The sequence below is a fragment of the Saccoglossus kowalevskii genome, chromosome 4 (assembly GCF_978046115.1).
Source record: "Saccoglossus kowalevskii chromosome 4, keSacKowa6.1, whole genome shotgun sequence".
NCBI classification, from domain to species: domain Eukaryota; kingdom Metazoa; phylum Hemichordata; class Enteropneusta; family Harrimaniidae; genus Saccoglossus; species Saccoglossus kowalevskii.
The window spans coordinates 29,126,110-29,149,357 of record NC_140644.1 but is presented as its reverse complement, the minus strand read 5'-3'; the positions used below and the strand labels follow the sequence as shown (position 1 = coordinate 29,149,357).

The 23,248-nt window shown below is 37.2% G+C and overlaps 13 non-coding genes across 13 annotated transcripts; all 13 read left to right on the top strand.

The window, feature by feature from the left end:
- Positions 1 to 1,612: 1,612 nt before the first annotated feature.
- On the top strand, positions 1,613 to 1,712 carry TRNAI-UAU (transfer RNA isoleucine (anticodon UAU)). The gene is made up of 2 exons: positions 1,613 to 1,650; positions 1,677 to 1,712. It is a non-coding gene; the product is annotated as a tRNA-Ile (tRNA).
- A 1,839-nt stretch (positions 1,713 to 3,551) lies between these two features.
- On the top strand, positions 3,552 to 3,651 carry TRNAI-UAU (transfer RNA isoleucine (anticodon UAU)). Its single transcript has 2 exons — positions 3,552 to 3,589; positions 3,616 to 3,651. It is a non-coding gene; the product is annotated as a tRNA-Ile (tRNA).
- Positions 3,652 to 4,523: 872 nt separating this feature from the next.
- Positions 4,524 to 4,623, top strand: TRNAI-UAU (transfer RNA isoleucine (anticodon UAU)). Its single transcript has 2 exons — positions 4,524 to 4,561; positions 4,588 to 4,623. It is a non-coding gene; the product is annotated as a tRNA-Ile (tRNA).
- A 1,839-nt stretch (positions 4,624 to 6,462) lies between these two features.
- Positions 6,463 to 6,562, top strand: TRNAI-UAU (transfer RNA isoleucine (anticodon UAU)). The gene is made up of 2 exons: positions 6,463 to 6,500; positions 6,527 to 6,562. It is a non-coding gene; the product is annotated as a tRNA-Ile (tRNA).
- Positions 6,563 to 7,434: 872 nt separating this feature from the next.
- TRNAI-UAU (transfer RNA isoleucine (anticodon UAU)) lies at positions 7,435 to 7,534 on the top strand. Its single transcript has 2 exons — positions 7,435 to 7,472; positions 7,499 to 7,534. It is a non-coding gene; the product is annotated as a tRNA-Ile (tRNA).
- A 1,831-nt stretch (positions 7,535 to 9,365) lies between these two features.
- TRNAI-UAU (transfer RNA isoleucine (anticodon UAU)) lies at positions 9,366 to 9,465 on the top strand. Its single transcript has 2 exons — positions 9,366 to 9,403; positions 9,430 to 9,465. It is a non-coding gene; the product is annotated as a tRNA-Ile (tRNA).
- A 1,839-nt stretch (positions 9,466 to 11,304) lies between these two features.
- TRNAI-UAU (transfer RNA isoleucine (anticodon UAU)) lies at positions 11,305 to 11,404 on the top strand. The gene is made up of 2 exons: positions 11,305 to 11,342; positions 11,369 to 11,404. It is a non-coding gene; the product is annotated as a tRNA-Ile (tRNA).
- Positions 11,405 to 11,786: 382 nt separating this feature from the next.
- Positions 11,787 to 11,886, top strand: TRNAI-UAU (transfer RNA isoleucine (anticodon UAU)). The gene is made up of 2 exons: positions 11,787 to 11,824; positions 11,851 to 11,886. It is a non-coding gene; the product is annotated as a tRNA-Ile (tRNA).
- Positions 11,887 to 13,725: 1,839 nt separating this feature from the next.
- TRNAI-UAU (transfer RNA isoleucine (anticodon UAU)) lies at positions 13,726 to 13,825 on the top strand. Its single transcript has 2 exons — positions 13,726 to 13,763; positions 13,790 to 13,825. It is a non-coding gene; the product is annotated as a tRNA-Ile (tRNA).
- A 1,839-nt stretch (positions 13,826 to 15,664) lies between these two features.
- TRNAI-UAU (transfer RNA isoleucine (anticodon UAU)) lies at positions 15,665 to 15,764 on the top strand. Its single transcript has 2 exons — positions 15,665 to 15,702; positions 15,729 to 15,764. It is a non-coding gene; the product is annotated as a tRNA-Ile (tRNA).
- A 376-nt stretch (positions 15,765 to 16,140) lies between these two features.
- TRNAI-UAU (transfer RNA isoleucine (anticodon UAU)) lies at positions 16,141 to 16,240 on the top strand. Its single transcript has 2 exons — positions 16,141 to 16,178; positions 16,205 to 16,240. It is a non-coding gene; the product is annotated as a tRNA-Ile (tRNA).
- Positions 16,241 to 18,079: 1,839 nt separating this feature from the next.
- TRNAI-UAU (transfer RNA isoleucine (anticodon UAU)) lies at positions 18,080 to 18,179 on the top strand. The gene is made up of 2 exons: positions 18,080 to 18,117; positions 18,144 to 18,179. It is a non-coding gene; the product is annotated as a tRNA-Ile (tRNA).
- A 2,317-nt stretch (positions 18,180 to 20,496) lies between these two features.
- Positions 20,497 to 20,596, top strand: TRNAI-UAU (transfer RNA isoleucine (anticodon UAU)). The gene is made up of 2 exons: positions 20,497 to 20,534; positions 20,561 to 20,596. It is a non-coding gene; the product is annotated as a tRNA-Ile (tRNA).
- The last annotated feature ends 2,652 nt before the right edge of the window (positions 20,597 to 23,248 follow it).

The window sequence follows — 23,248 nt, the reverse complement described above, 5'->3', positions numbered from 1 at the left end:
TTATATCTAACTATAATTGCATGCAATCATATGAAGTGCTGTTTTTTTATTTTAATTACCCAGTGTTTACCAAGCCTGCTAAAAACGACTAGTGGTGATGCACTATTTAGGCAGAAGAATAAATGTCATTGACTTGCTCAAGACGGTTATATAGTTCTACGATTTTGAGGGCGCTGTTTAGCAGACTGTTTGTTTGAGCGCTATCTTGTGATAGTTTACTGATTGGCAAATTGAAATTACGGATGATCTATGTTCATTTCAAGAATGATATTCAATAATTTTCACGTACATTACATTTCATTTATACATGCTACAAAACAATAACCCAATACACTTTATATAGATTATGTAACAGGTGAGATATTTATGAAAGTGCGAAGCACATGATATTACGGATAACACAATAGGTGAATTTGTTCGATTATCGCCATTAAGTGATATATTTTAATTAGGGGTTAATGGCATTTGCTTTCCTGCTCTCTGATTGGGTTATTTTAAATAATATGCAAATTTCAATGTGACTTATGATCTACCTTGTTGACTCAAACCATTCTTAAATTCGCAAAAAAATACATCATTCGAGATGACGATGCACAATCCAAGAGGTAACTTAATGTATGCTGCAGATGTTTACTCACGCACACAGCATATATATGGCAATCCACCGTATACCAGTAATTTCAACTCTCACAGTACATTGTCATGAATAGACCGACCGCCGTATAGCTTCGTAGCACTATTGTCTTGGCTATAAGGTCATACGCGGAACAGAGGGCTACATTGAAAGATATCTACCGCTATATAGAGACAACTTTTCCGTATTATCGTGTGAAGGGCCCTGGCTGGAAGAATTCAATCTGTCATAACCTCTCTTTGAACAATTGCTTCATCAAGAGTCCTCGTAGTATACATGACCTGACTCACGGTCATTTTTGGAGACTAGCAGAGGGTTGGAAAGAAATGTTTGCTGAAAGCGACTTCCGCCCCGTCGTCGAGGATATAAGACATCCAATAACCACGAGTATATAACAACTAACAGCCAAGCGAACGAGGATTGTATTGCGCGATATAAACCTGAAATCACGCCGTCGTCGGTGGAGTCATGCAAGAAACAGACGCCAAATTACGTTTACTCGATTACACATAGCGAGAGAACACAAGAAAGACATGTAAACGGAAAACAGTTTAGTGACTTTAGTATTGCCAAAATACTACGTTGTCAGTCGAAACGAAAAGCCGGCCACTGTGATGTATCGGACAATAAAAGGATTAAACGTGTTGGACGTATTGTTAGTAATGTCACAAAAGACACTGCGCGTGACATTCCTAGTCAATCTTTCAATGCAAGTAGTCAGATATCTTCAATTCGAGTCATTTTGTATTACCCACCAGTTTCAAGAAAGTTTTAATAATAAACCGTGCTGCTAAATATCAGCTACGTATGAGTGTATTTGTTCTGTATATGTATTACTTTTAACTTATATTCGTACAATTATATATGAATTTAAATAAAGAGAACTAATATTAAAATTCCACGGTATTTCTGACGCAAGTTGTATTGAACAAAATGCGGTTGTTCTATTGAAAGTGCACTCAATTGGTTGTTTCATCTTCTCCAGTGGCACAATCGGTTAGCGCGCCGTACTTATATGGCAGTACTGCTCTGTTACTGAGTAATGCGGAGGTTGTGAGTTCGAGCCTCACCTGGGGAATGAGTATGTTTTGAATCCACGAATTGGAGAATAATTTGAATCGAAACACTTATGATCGCAAATTCCATTCGCGATCCAATCTCCAGCATTTAGTTTCATCTAATTTAAATGACATAGATCGCCATTTATATGGTCGCAAAATACGTCGAATTTGAGTTAAAAGACCTGCTTAACCCCACTCAAATAAAATGGGTAAATGGCATCACAGCTGACGTATATATCTAACTATAATTGCATGCAATCCTATGAAGTGCTGTTTTTTACTTTATTTACCCAGTGTTTACCAAGCCTGCTAAAAACGACTAGTGGTGATGCACTATTTAGGCAGAAGAATAAATGTCATTGACTTGCTCAAGACGGTTACTAGTATATAGTTCTACGATTTTGAGGGCGCTGTTTAGCAGACTGTTTGTTTGAGCGCTATCTTGTGATAGTTTACTGATTGGCAAATTGAAATTACGGATGATCTATGTTCATTTCAAGAATGATATTCAATAATTTTCACGTACATTACATTTCATTTATACATGCTACAAAACAATAACCCAATACACTTTATATAGATTATGTAACAGGTGAGATATTTATGAAAGTGCGAAGCACATGATATTACGGATAACACAATAGGTGAATTTGTTCGATTATCGCCATTAAGTGCTATATTTTAATTAGGGGTTAATGGCATTTGTTTTCCTGCTCTCTGATTGGGTTATTTTAAATAATATGCAAATTTCAATGTGACTTATGGTCTACCTTGTTGACTCAAACCATTCTTAAATTCACAAAAAATACATCATTCGAGATGACGATGCACAATCCAAGAGGTAACTTAATGTATGCTGCAGATGTTTACTCACGCACACAGAATATATATGGCAATCCACCGTATACCAGTAATTTCAACTCTCACAGTACATTGTCATGAATAGACCGACCGCCGTATAGCTTCGTAGCACTATTGTCTTGGCTATAAGGTCATACGCGGAACAGAGGGCTACATTGAAAGATATCTACCGCTATATAGAGACAACTTTTCCGTATTATCGTGTGAAGGGCCCTGGCTGGAAGAATTCAATCTGTCATAACCTCTCTTTGAACAATTGCTTCATCAAGAGTCCTCGTAGTATACATGACCTGACTCACGGTCATTTCTGGAGACTAGCAGAGGGTTGGAAAGAAATGTTTGCTGAAAGCGACTTCCGCCCCGTCGTCGAGGATATAAGAAATCCAATAACCACGAGTATATAACAACTAACAGCCAAGCGAACGAGGATTGTATTGCGCGATATAAACCTGAAATCACGCTGTCGTCGGTGGAGTCATGCAAGAAACAGACGCCAAATTACGTTTACTCGATTACACATAGCGAGAGAACACAATAAAGACATGTAAACGGAAAACAGTTTAGTGACTTTAGTATTGCCAAAATACTACGTTGTCAGTCGAAACGAAAAGCCGGCCACTGTGATGTATCGGACAATAAAAGGATTAAACGTGTTGGACGTATTGTTAGTAATGTCACAAAAGACACTGCGCGTGACATTAATGGTCAATCTTTCAATGCAAGTAGTCAGATATCTTCAATTCGAGTCATTTTTTATTACCCACCAGTTTCAAGAAAGTTTTAATAATAAACTGTGCTGCTAAATATCAGCCACGTATGAGTGTATTTGTTCTGTATATGTATTACTTTTAACTTATATTCGTACAATTATATAAGAACCGTCAAATTTAAATAAAGAGAACTAATATTAAAATTCCACGATATTTCTGACGCAAGTTGTATTGAACAAAATGCGGTTATCCTATTGAAAGTGCACTCAATTGGTTGTTTCATCTTCCCCAGTGGCACAATCGGTTAGCGCGCCGTACTTATATGGCAGTACTGCCCGGTTACTGAGTAATGCGGAGGTTGTGAGTTCGAGCCTCACCTGGGGAATGAGTATGTTTTGAATCCACGAATTGGAGAATAATTGAATCGAAACACTTATGATCGCAAATTCCATTCGCGATCCAATCTCCAGCATTTAGTTTCATCTAATTTAAATGACATCGATCGCCATTTATATGGTCGCAAAATACGTCGAATTTGAGTTAAAAGACCTGCTTAACCCCACTCAATTAAAATGGATAAATTGCATCGTATGAGTATGAGTGTATTTGTTCTGTATATGTATTACTTTTAACTTATATTCGTACAATTATATATGAACCGTCAAATTTAAATAAAGAGAACTAATATTAAAATTCCACGATATTTCTGACGCAAGTTGTATTGAACAAAATGCGGTTATCCTATTGAAAGTGCACTCAATTGGTTGTTTCATCTTCCCCAGTGACACAATCGGTTAGCGCGCCGTACTTATATGGCAGTACTGCTCGGTTACTGAGTAATGCGGAGGTTGTGAGTTCGAGCCTCAACTGGGGAATGAGTATGTTTTGAATCCACGAATTGGAGAATAATTGAATCGAAACACTTATGATCGCAAATTCCACTCGCGATCCAATCTCCAGCATTTAGTTTCATCTAATTTAAATGACATCGATCGCCATTTATATGGTCGCAAAATACGTCGAATTTGAGTTAAAAGACCTGCTTAACCCCACTCAATTAAAATGGATAAATTGCATCGTATGAGTATGAGTGTATTTGTTCTGTATATGTATTACTTTTAACTTATATTCGTACAATTATATATGAATTTAAATAAAGAGAACTAATATTAAAATTCCACGGTATTTCTGACGCAAGTTGTATTGAACAAAATGCGGTTGTTCTATTGAAAGTGCACTCAATTGGTTGTTTCATCTTCTCCAGTGGCACAATCGGTTAGCGCGCCGTACTTATATGGCAGTACTGCTCTGTTACTGAGTAATGCGGAGGTTGTGAGTTCGAGCCTCACCTGGGGAATGAGTATGTTTTGAATCCACGAATTGGAGAATAATTTGAATCGAAACACTTATGATCGCAAATTCCATTCGCGATCCAATCTCCAGCATTTAGTTTCATCTAATTTAAATGACATAGATCGCCATTTATATGGTCGCAAAATACGTCGAATTTGAGTTAAAAGACCTGCTTAACCCCACTCAAATAAAATGGGTAAATGGCATCACAGCTGACGTATATATCTAACTATAATTGCATGCAATCCTATGAAGTGCTGTTTTTTACTTTATTTACCGAGTGTTTACCAAGCCTGCTAAAAACGACTAGTGGTGATGCACTATTTAGGCAGAAGAATAAATGTCATTGACTTGCTCAAGACGGTTACTAGTATATAGTTCTACGATTTTGAGGGCGCTGTTTAGCAGACTGTTTGTTTGAGCGCTATCTTGTGATAGTTTACTGATTGGCAAATTGAAATTACGGATGATCTATGTTCATTTCAAGAATGATATTCAATAATTTTCACGTACATTACATTTCATTTATACATGCTACAAAACAATAACCCAATACACTTTATATAGATTATGTAACAGGTGAGATATTTATGAAAGTGCGAAGCACATGATATTACGGATAACACAATAGGTGAATTTGTTCGATTATCGCCATTAAGTGCTATATTTTAATTAGGGGTTAATGGCATTTGTTTTCCTGCTCTCTGATTGGGTTATTTTAAATAATATGCAAATTTCAATGTGACTTATGGTCTACCTTGTTGACTCAAACCATTCTTAAATTCACAAAAAATACATCATTCGAGATGACGATGCACAATCCAAGAGGTAACTTAATGTATGCTGCAGATGTTTACTCACGCACACAGAATATATATGGCAATCCACCGTATACCAGTAATTTCAACTCTCACAGTACATTGTCATGAATAGACCGACCGCCGTATAGCTTCGTAGCACTATTGTCTTGGCTATAAGGTCATACGCGGAACAGAGGGCTACATTGAAAGATATCTACCGCTATATAGAGACAACTTTTCCGTATTATCGTGTGAAGGGCCCTGGCTGGAAGAATTCAATCTGTCATAACCTCTCTTTGAACAATTGCTTCATCAAGAGTCCTCGTAGTATACATGACCTGACTCACGGTCATTTCTGGAGACTAGCAGAGGGTTGGAAAGAAATGTTTGCTGAAAGCGACTTCCGCCCCGTCGTCGAGGATATAAGAAATCCAATAACCACGAGTATATAACAACTAACAGCCAAGCGAACGAGGATTGTATTGCGCGATATAAACCTGAAATCACGCTGTCGTCGGTGGAGTCATGCAAGAAACAGACGCCAAATTACGTTTACTCGATTACACATAGCGAGAGAACACAATAAAGACATGTAAACGGAAAACAGTTTAGTGACTTTAGTATTGCCAAAATACTACGTTGTCAGTCGAAACGAAAAGCCGGCCACTGTGATGTATCGGACAATAAAAGGATTAAACGTGTTGGACGTATTGTTAGTAATGTCACAAAAGACACTGCGCGTGACATTAATGGTCAATCTTTCAATGCAAGTAGTCAGATATCTTCAATTCGAGTCATTTTTTATTACCCACCAGTTTCAAGAAAGTTTTAATAATAAACTGTGCTGCTAAATATCAGCCACGTATGAGTGTATTTGTTCTGTATATGTATTACTTTTAACTTATATTCGTACAATTATATAAGAACCGTCAAATTTAAATAAAGAGAACTAATATTAAAATTCCACGATATTTCTGACGCAAGTTGTATTGAACAAAATGCGGTTATCCTATTGAAAGTGCACTCAATTGGTTGTTTCATCTTCCCCAGTGGCACAATCGGTTAGCGCGCCGTACTTATATGGCAGTACTGCCCGGTTACTGAGTAATGCGGAGGTTGTGAGTTCGAGCCTCACCTGGGGAATGAGTATGTTTTGAATCCACGAATTGGAGAATAATTGAATCGAAACACTTATGATCGCAAATTCCATTCGCGATCCAATCTCCAGCATTTAGTTTCATCTAATTTAAATGACATCGATCGCCATTTATATGGTCGCAAAATACGTCGAATTTGAGTTAAAAGACCTGCTTAACCCCACTCAATTAAAATGGATAAATTGCATCGTATGAGTATGAGTGTATTTGTTCTGTATATGTATTACTTTTAACTTATATTCGTACAATTATATATGAACCGTCAAATTTAAATAAAGAGAACTAATATTAAAATTCCACGATATTTCTGACGCAAGTTGTATTGAACAAAATGCGGTTATCCTATTGAAAGTGCACTCAATTGGTTGTTTCATCTTCCCCAGTGACACAATCGGTTAGCGCGCCGTACTTATATGGCAGTACTGCTCGGTTACTGAGTAATGCGGAGGTTGTGAGTTCGAGCCTCAACTGGGGAATGAGTATGTTTTGAATCCACGAATTGGAGAATAATTGAATCGAAACACTTATGATCGCAAATTCCACTCGCGATCCAATCTCCAGCATTTAGTTTCATCTAATTTAAATGACATCGATCGCCATTTATATGGTCGCAAAATACGTCGAATTTGAGTTAAAAGACCTGCTTAACCCCACTCAATTAAAATGGATAAATTGCATCGTATGAGTATGAGTGTATTTGTTCTGTATATGTATTACTTTTAACTTATATTCGTACAATTATATATGAATTTAAATAAAGAGAACTAATATTAAAATTCCACGGTATTTCTGACGCAAGTTGTATTGAACAAAATGCGGTTGTTCTATTGAAAGTGCACTCAATTGGTTGTTTCATCTTCTCCAGTGGCACAATCGGTTAGCGCGCCGTACTTATATGGCAGTACTGCTCTGTTACTGAGTAATGCGGAGGTTGTGAGTTCGAGCCTCACCTGGGGAATGAGTATGTTTTGAATCCACGAATTGGAGAATAATTTGAATCGAAACACTTATGATCGCAAATTCCATTCGCGATCCAATCTCCAGCATTTAGTTTCATCTAATTTAAATGACATAGATCGCCATTTATATGGTCGCAAAATACGTCGAATTTGAGTTAAAAGACCTGCTTAACCCCACTCAAATAAAATGGGTAAATGGCATCACAGCTGACGTATATATCTAACTATAATTGCATGCAATCCTATGAAGTGCTGTTTTTTACTTTATTTACCGAGTGTTTACCAAGCCTGCTAAAAACGACTAGTGGTGATGCACTATTTAGGCAGAAGAATAAATGTCATTGACTTGCTCAAGACGGTTACTAGTATATAGTTCTACGATTTTGAGGGCGCTGTTTAGCAGACTGTTTGTTTGAGCGCTATCTTGTGATAGTTTACTGATTGGCAAATTGAAATTACGGATGATCTATGTTCATTTCAAGAATGATATTCAATAATTTTCACGTACATTACATTTCATTTATACATGCTACAAAACAATAACCCAATACACTTTATATAGATTATGTAACAGGTGAGATATTTATGAAAGTGCGAAGCACATGATATTACGGATAACACAATAGGTGAATTTGTTCGATTATCGCCATTAAGTGCTATATTTTAATTAGGGGTTAATGGCATTTGTTTTCCTGCTCTCTGATTGGGTTATTTTAAATAATATGCAAATTTCAATGTGACTTATGGTCTACCTTGTTGACTCAAACCATTCTTAAATTCACAAAAAATACATCATTCGAGATGACGATGCACAATCCAAGAGGTAACTTAATGTATGCTGCAGATGTTTACTCACGCACACAGAATATATATGGCAATCCACCGTATACCAGTAATTTCAACTCTCACAGTACATTGTCATGAATAGACCGACCGCCGTATAGCTTCGTAGCACTATTGTCTTGGCTATAAGGTCATACGCGGAACAGAGGGCTACATTGAAAGATATCTACCGCTATATAGAGACAACTTTTCCGTATTATCGTGTGAAGGGCCCTGGCTGGAAGAATTCAATCTGTCATAACCTCTCTTTGAACAATTGCTTCATCAAGAGTCCTCGTAGTATACATGACCTGACTCACGGTCATTTCTGGAGACTAGCAGAGGGTTGGAAAGAAATGTTTGCTGAAAGCGACTTCCGCCCCGTCGTCGAGGATATAAGAAATCCAATAACCACGAGTATATAACAACTAACAGCCAAGCGAACGAGGATTGTATTGCGCGATATAAACCTGAAATCACGCTGTCGTCGGTGGAGTCATGCAAGAAACAGACGCCAAATTACGTTTCCTCGATTACACATAGCGAGAGAACACAATAAAGACATGTAAACGGAAAACAGTTTACTGACTTTAGTATTGCCAAAATACTACGTTGTCAGTCGAAACGAAAAGCCGGCCACTGTGATGTATCGGACAATAAAAGGATTAAACGTGTTGGACGTATTGTTAGTAATGTCACAAAAGACACTGCGCGTGACATTAATGGTCAATCTTTCAATGCAAGTAGTCAGATATCTTCAATTTGAGTCATTTTTTATTACCCTCCAGTTTCAAGAAAGTTTTAATAATAAACAGTGCTGCTAAATATCAGCCACGTATGAGTGTATTTGTTCTGTATATGTATTACTTTTAACTTATATTCGTACAATTATATATGAATTTAAATAAAGAGAACTAATATTAAAATTCCACGGTATTTCTGACGCAAGTTGTATTGAACAAAATGCGGTTGTTCTATTGAAAGTGCACTCAATTGGTTGTTTCATCTTCTCCAGTGGCACAATCGGTTAGCGCGCCGTACTTATATGGCAGTACTGCTCTGTTACTGAGTAATGCGGAGGTTGTGAGTTCGAGCCTCACCTGGGGAATGAGTATGTTTTGAATCCACGAATTGGAGAATAATTTGAATCGAAACACTTATGATCGCAAATTCCATTCGCGATCCAATCTCCAGCATTTAGTTTCATCTAATTTAAATGACATAGATCGCCATTTATATGGTCGCAAAATACGTCGAATTTGAGTTAAAAGACCTGCTTAACCCCACTCAAATAAAATGGGTAAATGGCATCACAGCTGACGTATATATCTAACTATAATTGCATGCAATCCTATGAAGTGCTGTTTTTTACTTTATTTACCCAGTGTTTACCAAGCCTGCTAAAAACGACTAGTGGTGATGCACTATTTAGGCAGAAGAATAAATGTCATTGACTTGCTCAAGACGGTTACTAGTATATAGTTCTACGATTTTGAGGGCGCTGTTTAGCAGACTGTTTGTTTGAGCGCTATCTTGTGATAGTTTACTGATTGGCAAATTGAAATTACGGATGATCTATGTTCATTTCAAGAATGATATTCAATAATTTTCACGTACATTACATTTCATTTATACATGCTACAAAACAATAACCCAATACACTTTATATAGATTATGTAACAGGTGAGATATTTATGAAAGTGCGAAGCACATGATATTACGGATAACACAATAGGTGAATTTGTTCGATTATCGCCATTAAGTGCTATATTTTAATTAGGGGTTAATGGCATTTGTTTTCCTGCTCTCTGATTGGGTTATTTTAAATAATATGCAAATTTCAATGTGACTTATGGTCTACCTTGTTGACTCAAACCATTCTTAAATTCACAAAAAATACATCATTCGAGATGACGATGCACAATCCAAGAGGTAACTTAATGTATGCTGCAGATGTTTACTCACGCACACAGAATATATATGGCAATCCACCGTATACCAGTAATTTCAACTCTCACAGTACATTGTCATGAATAGACCGACCGCCGTATAGCTTCGTAGCACTATTGTCTTGGCTATAAGGTCATACGCGGAACAGAGGGCTACATTGAAAGATATCTACCGCTATATAGAGACAACTTTTCCGTATTATCGTGTGAAGGGCCCTGGCTGGAAGAATTCAATCTGTCATAACCTCTCTTTGAACAATTGCTTCATCAAGAGTCCTCGTAGTATACATGACCTGACTCACGGTCATTTCTGGAGACTAGCAGAGGGTTGGAAAGAAATGTTTGCTGAAAGCGACTTCCGCCCCGTCGTCGAGGATATAAGAAATCCAATAACCACGAGTATATAACAACTAACAGCCAAGCGAACGAGGATTGTATTGCGCGATATAAACCTGAAATCACGCTGTCGTCGGTGGAGTCATGCAAGAAACAGACGCCAAATTACGTTTACTCGATTACACATAGCGAGAGAACACAATAAAGACATGTAAACGGAAAACAGTTTACTGACTTTAGTATTGCCAAAATACTACGTTGTCAGTCGAAACGAAAAGCCGGCCACTGTGATGTATCGGACAATAAAAGGATTAAACGTGTTGGACGTATTGTTAGTAATGTCACAAAAGACACTGCGCGTGACATTAATGGTCAATCTTTCAATGCAAGTAGTCAGATATCTTCAATTCGAGTCATTTTTTATTACCCACCAGTTTCAAGAAAGTTTTAATAATAAACTGTGCTGCTAAATATCAGCCACGTATGAGTGTATTTGTTCTGTATATGTATTACTTTTAACTTATATTCGTACAATTATATAAGAACCGTCAAATTTAAATAAAGAGAACTAATATTAAAATTCCACGATATTTCTGACGCAAGTTGTATTGAACAAAATGCGGTTATCCTATTGAAAGTGCACTCAATTGGTTGTTTCATCTTCCCCAGTGGCACAATCGGTTAGCGCGCCGTACTTATATGGCAGTACTGCCCGGTTACTGAGTAATGCGGAGGTTGTGAGTTCGAGCCTCACCTGGGGAATGAGTATGTTTTGAATCCACGAATTGGAGAATAATTGAATCGAAACACTTATGATCGCAAATTCCATTCGCGATCCAATCTCCAGCATTTAGTTTCATCTAATTTAAATGACATCGATCGCCATTTATATGGTCGCAAAATACGTCGAATTTGAGTTAAAAGACCTGCTTAACCCCACTCAATTAAAATGGATAAATTGCATCGTATGAGTATGAGTGTATTTGTTCTGTATATGTATTACTTTTAACTTATATTCGTACAATTATATATGAATTTAAATAAAGAGAACTAATATTAAAATTCCACGGTATTTCTGACGCAAGTTGTATTGAACAAAATGCGGTTGTTCTATTGAAAGTGCACTCAATTGGTTGTTTCATCTTCTCCAGTGGCACAATCGGTTAGCGCGCCGTACTTATATGGCAGTACTGCTCTGTTACTGAGTAATGCGGAGGTTGTGAGTTCGAGCCTCACCTGGGGAATGAGTATGTTTTGAATCCACGAATTGGAGAATAATTTGAATCGAAACACTTATGATCGCAAATTCCATTCGCGATCCAATCTCCAGCATTTAGTTTCATCTAATTTAAATGACATAGATCGCCATTTATATGGTCGCATAATACGTCGAATTTGAGTTAAAAGACCTGCTTAACCCCACTCAAATAAAATGGGTAAATGGCATCACAGCTGACGTATATATCTAACTATAATTGCATGCAATCCTATGAAGTGCTGTTATTTACTATATTTACCGAGTGTTTACCAAGCCTGCTAAAAACGACTAGTGGTGATGCACTATTTAGGCAGAAGAATAAATGTCATTGACTTGCTCAAGACGGTTACTAGTATATAGTTCTACGATTTTGAGGGCGCTGTTTAGCAGACTGTTTGTTTGAGCGCTATCTTGTGATAGTTTACTGATTGGCAAATTGAAATTACGGATGATCTATGTTCATTTCAAGAATGATATTCAATAATTTTCACGTACATTACATTTCATTTATACATGCTACAAAACAATAACCCAATACACTTTATATAGATTATGTAACAGGTGAGATATTTATGAAAGTGCGAAGCACATGATATTACGGATAACACAATAGGTGAATTTGTTCGATTATCGCCATTAAGTGCTATATTTTAATTAGGGGTTAATGGCATTTGTTTTCCTGCTCTCTGATTGGGTTATTTTAAATAATATGCAAATTTCAATGTGACTTATGGTCTACCTTGTTGACTCAAACCATTCTTAAATTCACAAAAAATACATCATTCGAGATGACGATGCACAATCCAAGAGGTAACTTAATGTATGCTGCAGATGTTTACTCACGCACACAGCATATATATGGCAATCCACCGTATACCAGTAATTTCAACTCTCACAGTACATTGTCATGAATAGACCGACCGCCGTATAGCTTCGTAGCACTATTGTCTTGGCTATAAGGTCATACGCGGAACAGAGGGCTACATTGAAAGATATCTACCGCTATATAGAGACAACTTTTCCGTATTATCGTGTGAAGGTCCCTGGCTGGAAGAATTCAATCTGTCATAACCTCTCTTTGAACAATTGCTTCATCAAGAGTCCTCGTAGTATACATGACCTGACTCACGGTCATTTCTGGAGACTAGCAGAGGGTTGGAAAGAAATGTTTGCTGAAAGCGACTTCCGCCCCGTCGTCGAGGATATAAGAAATCCAATAACCACGAGTATATAACAACTAACAGCCAAGCGAACGAGGATTGTATTGCGCGATATAAACCTGAAATCACGCTGTCGTCGGTGGAGTCATGCAAGAAACAGACGCCAAATTACGTTTACTCGATTACACATAGCGAGAGAACACAATAAAGACATGTAAACGGAAAACAGTTTAGTGACTTTAGTATTGCCAAAATACTACGTTGTCAGTCGAAACGAAAAGCCGGCCACTGTGATGTATCGGACAATAAAAGGATTAAACGTGTTGGACGTATTGTTAGTAATGTCACAAAAGACACTGCGCGTGACATTAATGGTCAATCTTTCAATGCAAGTAGTCAGATATCTTCAATTCGAGTCATTTTTTATTACCCACCAGTTTCAAGAAAGTTTTAATAATAAACAGTGCTGCTAAATATCAGCCACGTATGAGTGTATTTGTTCTGTATATGTATTACTTTTAACTTATATTCGTACAATTATATAAGAACCGTCAAATTTAAATAAAGAGAACTAATATTAAAATTCCACGATATTTCTGACGCAAGTTGTATTGAACAAAATGCGGTTATCCTATTGAAAGTGCACTCAATTGGTTGTTTCATCTTCCCCAGTGGCACAATCGGTTAGCGCGCCGTACTTATATGGCAGTACTGCCCGGTTACTGAGTAATGCGGAGGTTGTGAGTTCGAGCCTCACCTGGGCAATGAGTATGTTTTGAATCCACGAATTGGAGAATAATTTGAATCGAAACACTTATGATCGCAAATTCCATTCGCGATCCAATCTCCAGCATTTAGTTTCATCTAATTTAAATGACATAGATCACCATCTATATGGTCGCATAATACGTCGAATTTGAGTTAAAAGACCTGCTTAACCCCACTCAATTAAAATGGATAAATTGCATCACAGCTGACGTATATATCTAACTATAATTGCATGCAATCCTATGAAGTGCTGTTTTTTACTTTATTTACCCAGTGTTTACCAAGCCTGCTAAAAACGACTAGTGGTGATGCACTATTTAGGCAGAAGAATAAATGTCATTGACTTGCTCAAGACGGTTACTAGTATATAGTTCTACGATTTTGAGGGCGCTGTTTAGCAGACTGTTTGTTTGAGCGCTATCTTGTGATAGTTTACTGATTGGCAAATTGAAATTACGGATGATCTATGTTCATTTCAAGAATGATATTCAATAATTTTCACGTACATTACATTTCATTTATACATGCTACAATACAATAACCCAATACACTTTATATAGATTATGTAACAGGTGAGATATTTATGAAAGTGCGAAGCACATGATATTACGGATAACACAATAGGTGAATTTGTTCGATTATCGCCATTAAGTGCTATATTTTAATTAGGGGTTAATGGCATTTGTTTTCCTGCTCTCTGATTGGGTTATTTTAAATAATATGCAAATTTCAATGTGACTTATGGTCTACCTTGTTGACTCAAACCATTCTTAAATTCACAAAAAATACATCATTCGAGATGACGATGCACAATCCAAGAGGTAACTTAATGTATGCTGCAGATGTTTACTCACGCACACAGCATATATATGGCAATCCACCGTATACCAGTAATTTCAACTCTCACAGTACATTGTCATGAATAGACCGACCGCCGTATAGCTTCGTAGCACTATTGTCTTGGCTATAAGGTCATACGCGGAACAGAGGGCTACATTGAAAGATATCTACCGCTATATAGAGACAACTTTTCCGTATTATCGTGTGAAGGGCCCTGGCTGGAAGAATTCAATCTGTCATAACCTCTCTTTGAACAATTGCTTCATCAAGAGTCCTCGTAGTATACATGACCTGACTCACGGTCATTTCTGGAGACTAGCAGAGGGTTGGAAAGAAATGTTTGCTGAAAGCGACTTCCGCCCCGTCGTCGAGGATATAAGAAATCCAATAACCACGAGTATATAACAACTAACAGCCAAGCGAACGAGGATTGTATTGCGCGATATAAACCTGAAATCACGCTGTCGTCGATGGAGTCATGCAAGAAACAGACGCCAAATTACGTTTACTCGATTACACATAGCGAGAGAACACAAGAAAGACATGTAAACGGAAAACAGTTTAGTGACTTTAGTATTGCCAAAATACTACGTTGTCAGTCGAAACGAAAAGCCGGCCACTGTGATGTATCGGACAATAAAAGGATTAAACGTGTTGGACGTATTGTTAGTAATGTCACAAAAGACACTGCGCGTGACATTAATGGTCAATCTTTCAATGCAAGTAGTAAGATATCTTCAATTCGAGTCATTTTTTATTACCCACCAGTTTCAAGAAAGTTTTAATAATAAACAGTGCTGCTAAATATCAGCCACGTATGAGTGTATTTGTTCTGTATATGTATTACTTTTAACTTATATTCGTACAATTATATAAGAACCGTCAAATTTAAATAAAGAGAACTAATATTAAAATTCCACGATATTTCTGACGCAAGTTGTATTGAACAAAATGCGGTTATCCTATTGAAAGTGCACTCAATTAGTTGTTTCATCTTCTCCAGTGGCACAATCGGTTAGCGCGCCGTACTTATATGGCAGTACTGCCCGGTTACTGAGTAATGCGGAGGTTGTGAGTTCGAGCCTCACCTGGGGAATGAGTATGTTTTGAATCCACGAATTGGAGAATAATTGAATCGAAACACTTATGATCGCAAATTCCATTCGCGATCCAATCTCCAGCATTTAGTTTCATCTAATTTAAATGACATCGATCGCCATTTATATGGTCGCAAAATACGTCGAATTTGAGTTAAAAGACCTGCTTAACCCCACTCAATTAAAATGGATAAATTGCATCGTATGAGTGTATTTGTTCTGTATATGTATTACTTTTAACTTATATTCGTACAATTATATATGAATTTAAATAAAGAGAACTAATATTAAAATTCCACGGTATTTCTGACGCAAGTTGTATTGAACAAAATGCGGTTGTTCTATTGAAAGTGCACTCAATTTGTTGTTTCATCTTCTCCAGTGGCACAATCGGTTAGCGCGCCGTACTTATATGGCAGTACTGTTCTGTTACTGAGTAATGCGGAGGTTGTGAGTTCGAGCCTCACCTGGGGAATGAGTATGTTTTGAATCCACGAATTGGAGAATAATTTGAATCGAAACACTTATGATCGCAAATTCCATTCGCGATCCAATCTCCAGCATTTAGTTTCATCTAATTTAAATGACATAGATCGCCATTTATATGGTCGCATAATACGTCGAATTTGAGTTAAAAGACCTGCTTAACCCCACTCAAATAAAATGGGTAAATGGCATCACAGCTGACGTATATATCTAACTATAATTGCATGCAATCCTATGAAGTGCTGTTTTTTACTTTATTTACCCAGTGTTTACCAAGCCTGCTAAAAACGACTATTGGTGATGCACTATTTAGGCAGAAGAATAAATGTCATTGACTTGCTCAAGACGGTTACTAGTATATAGTTCTACGATTTTGAGGGCGCTGTTTAGCAGACTGTTTGTTTGAGCGCTATCTTGTGATAGTTTACTGATTGGCAAATTGAAATTACGGATGATCTATGTTCATTTCAAGAATGATATTCAATAATTTTCACGTACATTACATTTCATTTATACATGCTACAAAACAATAACCCAATACACTTTATATAGATTATGTAACAGGTGAGATATTTATGAAAGTGCGAAGCACATGATATTACGGATAACACAATAGGTGAATTTGTTCGATTATCGCCATTAAGTGCTATATTTTAATTAGGGGTTAATGGCATTTGTTTTCCTGCTCTCTGATTGGGTTATTTTAAATAATATGCAAATTTCAATGTGACTTATGGTCTACCTTGTTGACTCAAACCATTCTTAAATTCACAAAAAATACATCATTCGAGATGACGATGCACAATCCAAGAGGTAACTTAATGTATGCTGCAGATGTTTACTCACGCACACATCATATATATGGCAATCCACCGTATACCAGTAATTTCAACTCTCACAGTACATTGTCATGAATAGACCGACCGCCGAATAGCTTCGTAGCACTATTGTCTTGGCTATAAGGTCATACGCGGAACAGAGGGCTACATTGAAAGATATCTACCGCTATATAGAGACAACTTTTCCGTATTATCGTGTGAAGGGCCCTGGCTGGAAGAATTCAATCTGTCATAACCTCTCTTTGAACAATTGCTTCATCAAGAGTCCTCGTAGTATACATGACCTGACTCACGGTCATTTTTGGAGACTAGCAGAGGGTTGGAAAGAAATGTTTGCTGAAAGCGACTTCCGCCCCGTCGTCGAGGATATAAGAAATCCAATAACCACGAGTATATAACAACTAACAGCCAAGCGAACGAGGATTGTATTGCGCGATATAAACCTGAAATCACGCCGTCGTCGGTGGAGTCATGCAAGAAACAGACGCCAAATTACGTTTACTCGATTACACATAGCGAGAGAACACAAGAAAGACATGTAAACGGAAAACAGTTTAGTGACTTTAGTATTGCCAAAATACTACGTTGTCAGTCGAAACGAAAAGCCGGCCACTGTGATGTATCGGACAATAAAAGGATTAAACGTGTTGGACGTATTGTTAGTAATGTCACAAAAGACACTGCGCGTGACATTCCTAGTCAATCATTCAATGCAAGTAGTCAGATATCTTCAATTCGAGTCATTTTGTATTACCCACCAGTTTCAAGAAAGTTTTAATAATAAACCGTGCTGCTAAATATCAGCTACGTATGAGTGTATTTGTTCTGTATATGTATTACTTTTAACTTATATTCGTACAATTATATATGAACCGTCAAATTTAAATAAAGAGAACTAATATTAAAATTCCACGATATTTCTGACGCAAGTTGTATTGAACAAAATGCGGTTATCCTATTGAAAGTGCACTCAATTGGTTGTTTCATCTTCTCCAGTGGCACAATCGGTTAGCGCGCCGTACTTATAAGGCAGTACTGCTCGGTTACAGAGTAATACGGAGGTTGTGAGTTCGAGCCTCACCTGGGGAATGAGTATGTTTTGAATCCACGAATTGGAGAATAATTGAATCGAAACACTTATGATCGCAAATTCCATTCGCGATCCAATCTCCAGCATTTAGTTTCATCTAATTTAAATGACATCGATCGCCATTTATATGGTCGCAAAATACGTCGAATTTGAGTTAAAAGACCTGCTTAACCCCACTCAATTAAAATGGATAAATGGCATCACAGCTGACGTATATATCTAACTATAATTGCATGCAATCCTATGAAGTGCTGTTTTTTTATTTTAATTACCCAGTGTTTACCAAGCCTGCTAAAAATGTCCAGTGGTGATGCACTATTTAGGCAGAAGAATAAATGTCATTGACTTGCTCAAGATGGTTATATAGTTCTACGATTTTGAGGGCGCTGTTTAGCAGACTGTTTGTTTGAGCGCTATCTTGTGATCGTTTACTGATTGGCAAATTGAAATTACGGATGATCTATGTTCATTTCAAGAATGATATTCAATAATTTTCACGTACATTACATTTCATTTATCCATGCTATAAAACAATAACCCAATACACTTTATATAGATTATGTAACAGGTGAGATATTTATGAAAGTGCGAAGCACATGATATTACGGATAACACAATAGGTGAATTTGTTCGATTATCGCCATTAAGTGCTGTATTTTAATTAGGAGTTAATGTCATTTGTTTTCCTGCTCTCTGATTGGGTTATTTTGAATAATATGCAAATTTCAATGTGACCTATGGTCTACCTTGTTGACTCAAACCATTCTTAAATTCACAAAAAATACATCATTCGAAATGACGATGCACAATCCAAGAGGTAACTTAATGTATGTGGCAGATGTTTACTCACGCACACAGCATATGTATGCCAATCCACCGTATACCAGTAATTTCAACTCTCACAGTACATTGTCATGCATAGACCGACCGGCGTATAGCTTCGTAGCACTATCGTCTTGGCTATAAAGTCATACGCAGAACAGAGGGCTACATTGAAAGATATCTACCGCTATATAGAGACAACTTGTCCGTATTATCGTGTGCAGGGCCCTTGCTGGAAGAATTCAATCCGTCATAACTTCTCTTTGAACAAATGCTTCATCAAGAGTCCTCGTAGTATACATGCCCTGACTCACGGTCATTTCTGGAGACTAGCAGAGGGTTGGAAAGAAATGTTTGCTGAAAGCGACTTCCGCCGCCGTCGTCGAGGATATAAGAAATCCAATAACCACGAGTTTATAACAACTAACAGCCAAGCGAAGGAGGATTATATTGCGCGATATAAACCTGAAAGCACGCCGTCGTCGGTGGAGTCATGCAAGAAACAGACGCCAAATTACGTTTACTCGATTACACATAGCGAGAGAACACAAGAAAGACATGTAAACAGAAAACAGATTAGTGACTTTAGTATTGCCAAAATACTACGTTGTCAGTCGAAACGAAAAGCCGGCCACTGTGATGTATCGGACAATAAAATGATTAAGCGTGTTGGACGTATTGTTAGTAATGTCACAAAAGACACTGCGCGTGACATTCCTGGTCAATCATTCAATGCAAGTAGTCAGATATCTTCAATTCGAGTCATTTTGTATTACCCACCAGTTTCAAGAAAGTTTTAATAATAAACAGTGCTGCTAAATATCAGCCACGTATGAGTGTATTTGTTCTGTATATGTATTACTTTTAACTTATATTCGTACAATTATATATGAACCGTCAAATTTAAATAAAGAGAACTAATATTAAAATTCCACGATATTTCTGACGCAAGTTGTATTGAACAAAATGCGGTTATCCTATTGAAAGTGCACTCAATTTTTTGTTTCATCTTCCCCTGTGGCACAAACGGTTAGCACGCCGTACTTATATGGCAGTACTGCTTTGTTACTGAGTAATGCGGAGGTTGTGAGTTCGAGCCTCACCTGGGGAATGAGTATGTTTTGAATCCACGAATTGGAGAATAATTGAATCGAAACATTTCCAAATCGCAAATTCCATTCGCGATCCAATCTCCAGCATTTAGTTTCATCTAATTTAAATGACATCGATCGCCATTTATATGGTCGCAAAATACGTCGAATTTGAGTTAAAAGACCTGCTTAACCCCACTCAATTAAAATGGATAAATTGCATCGTATGAGTATGAGTGTATTTGTTCTGTATATGTATTACTTTTAACTTATATTCGTACAATTATATATGAATTTAAATAAAGAGAACTAATATTAAAATTCCACGATATTTCTGACGCAAGTTGTATTGAACAAAATGCGGTTGTTCTATTGAAAGTGCACTCAATTGGTTGTTTCATCTTCTCCAGTGGCACAATCGGTTATCGCGCCGTACTTATATGGCAGTACTGCTCTGTTACTGAGTAATGCGGAGGTTGTGAGTTCGAGCCTCACCTGGGGAATGAGTATGTTTTGAATCCACGAATTGGAGAATAATTTGAATCGAAACACTTATGATCGCAAATTCCATTCGCGATCCAATCTCCAGCATTTAGTTTCATCTAATTTAAATGACATAGATCGCCATTTATATGGTCGCATAATACGTCGAATTTGAGTTAAAAGACCTGCTTAACCCGACTCAATTAAAATGGATAAATTGCATCACAGCTGACGTATATATCTAACTATAATTGCATGCAATCCTATGAAGTGCTGTTTTTTACTTTATTTACCCAGTGTTTACCAAGCCTGCTAAAAACGACTAGTGGTGATGCACTATTTAGGCAGAAGAATAAATGTCATTGACTTGCTCAAGACGGTTACTAGTATATAGTTCTACGATTTTGAGGGCGCTGTTTAGCAGACTGTTTGTTTGAGCGCTATCTTGTGATAGTTTACTGATTGGCAAATTGAAATTACGGATGATCTATGTTCATTTCAAGAATGATATTCAATAATTTTCACGTCTATTACATTTCATTGATCCATGCTATAAAACAATAACCCAATACACTTTATATAGATTATGTAACAGGTGAGATATTTATGAAAGTGCGAAGCACATGATATTACGGATAACACAATAGGTGAATTTGTTCGATTATCGCCATTAAGTGCTGTATTTTAATTAGGAGTTAATGTCATTTGTTTTCCTGCTCTCTGATTGGGTTATTTTGAATAATATGCAAATTTCAATGTGACCTATGGTCAACCTTGTTGACTCAAACCATTCTTAAATTCACAAAAAATACATTATTCGAAATGACGATGCACAATCCAAGATGTAACTTAACGTATGCTGTAGATGTTTAAACACGCACACAACATATGTATGCCAATCCACCGTACACCAGTAATTTCAACTCTCACAGTACATTGTCATGCATAGACCGACCGCCGTATAGCTTCGTAGAACTATCGTCTTGGCTATAAGGTCATACGCGGAACAGAGGGCTACATTGAAAGATATCTACCTCTATATAGAGACAACTTTTCCGTATTATCGTAGTTTCATCTAATTTAAATGACATCGATCGCCATTTATATGGTCGCAAAATACGTCGAATTTGAGTTAAAATACCTGCTTAACCCGACTCAATTAAAATGGATAAATGGAATCACAGCTGACGTATATATCTAACTATAATTGCATGCAATCCTATGAAGAGCTGATTTGTTTACTTTATTTACCCAGTGTTTACCAAGACTGCTAAAAACGTCCAGTGGTGATGCACTATTTAGGCTGAAGAATAAATGTCATTGACTTGCTCAAGACGGTTATATAGTTTTACGATTTTGAGGGCGCTGTTTTGCAGACTGATTGTTTGAACGCTATCTTGTGATCGTTTACTGATTGGCAAATTGAAATTACGGATGATCTATGTTCATTTCAAGAATGATATTCAATGATTTTCACGTACATTACATTTCATTGATCCATGCTATAAAACAATCACCCAATACACTTTATATAGATTATGTAACAGGTGAGATATTTATGAATGTGCGAAGCACATGATATTACGGATAACACAATAGGTGAATTTGTTCGATTATCGCCATTAAGTGCTGTATTTTAATTAGGGGTTAATGGCATTTGTTTTCCTGCTCTCTGATTGGGTTATTTTGAGTAATATGCAGATTTCAAGGTGACTTATGGTCTACCTTGTTGACTCAAACCATTCTTAAATTCACAAAAAATACATCATTCGAGATGACGATGCACAATCAAAGAGGTAACTTAATGTATGCTGCAGATGTTTACTCACGCACACAGCATATGTATGCCAATCCACCGTATACCAGTAATTTCAACTCTCACAGTACATTGTCATGCACAGACCGACCGCCGTATAGCTTCGTAGCGCTTATCGTCTTGGCTATAAGGTCATACGCGGAACAGAGGGCTACATTGAAAGATGTCTACCGCTATATAGAGACAACTTTTCCGTATTATCGTGTGAAGAGCCTTGGCTGGAAGAATTCAATCCGTCATAACCTCTCTTTGAACAATTGCTTCATCAAGAGTCCTCGTAGTATACATGACCTGACTCACGGTCATTTCTGGAGACTAGCAGAGGGTTGGAAAGAAATGTTTGCTGAAAGTGACTTCCGCCGCCGTCGTCGAGGATATAAGAAATCCAATAACCACGAGTTTATAACAACTAACAGCCAAGCGAACGAGGATTATATTGCGCGATATAAACATGAAAGCACGCCGTCGTCGGTGGAGTCATGCAAGAAACAGACGCTAAATTACGTTTACTCGATTACACATAGCGAGAGAACACAAGAAAGACATGTAAACGGAAATGAGTTTAGTGACTTTAGTATTGCCAAAATACTACGTTGTCAGTCGAAACGAAAAGCCGGCCACTGTGATGTATCGGACAATAAAAGGATTAAACGTGTTGGACGTATTGTTAGTAATGTCACAAAAGACACTGCGCGTGACATTCCTGGCCAATCTTTCAATGCAAGTAGTCAGATATCTTCAATTCGAGTCATTTTGTATTACCCATCAGTTTCAAGAAAGTTTTAATAATAAACCGTGCTGCTAAATATCAGCTACGTGTGAGTGTATTTGTTCTGTATATGTATTACTTTTAACT